Source organism: Phaseolus vulgaris, chromosome 10 (genome assembly GCF_051622355.1).
Source record: "Phaseolus vulgaris cultivar YP4 chromosome 10, ASM5162235v1, whole genome shotgun sequence".
Classification (NCBI taxonomy): domain Eukaryota; kingdom Viridiplantae; phylum Streptophyta; class Magnoliopsida; order Fabales; family Fabaceae; genus Phaseolus; species Phaseolus vulgaris.
Window position 1 is genome coordinate 625,001 of NC_143507.1, and position 2,500 is coordinate 627,500.

Genomic DNA, 2,500 nt, shown 5'->3' on the forward strand with positions numbered 1-2,500 from the left:
CCGTGCCTTCCCTGTGGTGGCCGCGCGCTACTGGACCGAGAGTAATAAAGCCCTCAATATCAACCACATGACCCTGGGCGTAACCAGCACAAATGTGAGCCCAAGCGGACGCTGACTGATGACATTACCCCCCCGGCCGGCAGCAAGCCAGACATGATGGCCCCTTCCCCGCGAACGGTTGGAAGCCATACCCCCTTCGTGATGCTCACAAGTCTAGAAATGAGCCACACAACGAAAATCCCACCAGCGTGCCACAAAAATCCACATAACAGATTCACATTTTTTCCCACCGGGTCAGTCGGCCGGAACCGACGGCGGCCACCACCATGCCGCCGCCCACAACGGGTGACACCAACCCAAGTTGGTGGATCACCCATGTGTGGGCGTTTTGACTTGCCCCACCACAAAGCAAGCCAAAACAGGGGGGAATGAAGGGACCGCACCAGAATTTTCCATGGTGCAAGAGCTGGCTGCATTGAGGAACACCCCCCCCCCTATAATAGCTAAATATGCAAAAGCCACTTTTGTACAAGTAGATACACTTTTTTTGAGTAGACATAAGTTCTGTTTTGGGACCTAGAGAACGAATTTTCACGAGATTTTTTGCAGGGATCCTCATAAAAATGGTACAACATTGCCTGCAAAAAATTAGAATTTTTCGACATGGGGAAGTATTTTTTTTATTTTTCCAAAGACCCGAAATGTGGAAAATCGGGAAAAATGGAAAAACGTATCTAGACACCGTATTTTTGCGTGATTTTTTCCAGTCCATCCCATAATAATATCAAGAAGGTGCCCACCAAGTTTCGTTAGGATTGGCCAAGGTTTCGAATTTTCATGAATTTTTTTCAAAACCCTCTATTTTCCAACATTTCAAAAATTCAAAACCACATCAAGATGGCTTGGTTTTGATACCAAACTTTCTAGACCTCATTCTGCATGCATTTGTGACACTTTCCAACCAACAAAACTCAAAAACCACCACTTTGAAAATTTCATGATTCTTGGCACACCACCAAGTCACAAAATCAAGCCAAAACACCAAAATCTTGGAACTTGGCTATGCACCAACCATGCCAAGATCAATTCCTTTTGATCCCAAACTTCTCCCACATCACTTTGAAGGCATTTGTGAGGATTGAGTCCAGCCACTTTTCCAAAACCATGATTTTCGTTTTTCACCAAAATCACCACCAAGTCACAAAATCAAGCCAAAAATCCAAAATCATGGAACTTGGCTATGCACCAACCATGCCAAGATCAATTCCTTTTGATCCCAAACTTCTCCCACATCACTTTGAAGGCATTTGTAAGGATTGAGTCCAGCCACTTTTCCAAAACCAACATTTTCGTTTTTCACCAAAATCACCACCAAGTCACAAAATCAAGCCAAAAATCCAAAATCATGGAACTTGGCTATGCACCAACCATGTCAAGATCAATTCCTTTTGATCCCAAACTTCTCCCACATCACTTTGAAGGCATTTGTGAGGATTGAGTCCAGCCAGTTTTCCAAAACCATGATTTTCGTTTTTCACCAAAATCACCACCAAGCCACAAAATCAAGCCAAAACACCAAAATCATGAACTTGGCTATGCACCAACCATGTCAAGATCAATTCCTTTTGATCCCAAACTTCTCCCACATCACTTTGAAGGCATTTGTGAGGATTGAGTCCAGCCACTTTTCCAAAACCATGATTTTCGTTTTTCACCAAAATCACCACCAAGCCACAAAATCAAGCCAAAACACCAAAATCATGAACTTGGCTATGCACCAACCATGTCAAGATCAATTCCTTTTGCTCCCAAACTTCTCCCACATCACTTTGGAGGCATTTGTGAGGATTGAGTCCAGCCACTTTTCCAAAACCATGATTTTCGTTTTTCACCAAAATCACCACCAAGTCACAAAATCAAGCCAAAAATCCAAAATCATGGAACTTGGCTATGCACCAACCATGCCAAGATCAATTCCTTTTGATCCCAAACTTCTCCCACATCACTTTGGAGGCATTTGTGAGGATTGAGTCCAGCCACTTTTCCAAAACCATGATTTTCGTTTTTCACCAAAATCACCACCAAGTCACAAAATCAAGCCAAAAATCCAAAATCATGAACTTGGCTATGCACCAACCATGTCAAGATCAATTCCTTTTGATCCCAAACTTCTCCCACATCACTTTGGAGGCATTTGTGAGGATTGAGTCCAGCCAGTTTTCCAAAACCATGATTTTCGTTTTTCACCAAAATCACCACCAAGTCACAAAATCAAGCCAAAAATCCAAAATCATGGAACTTGGCTATGCACCAACCATGTCAAAATCAATTCCTTTTGATCCCAAACTTCTCCCACATCACTTTGAAGGCATTTGTGAGGATTGAGTCCAGCCACTTTTCCAAAACCATGATTTTCGTTTTTCACCAAAATCACCACCAAGTCACAAAATCAAGCCAAAACACCAAAATCATGGAACTTTGCTATGCACCAACCATGTCA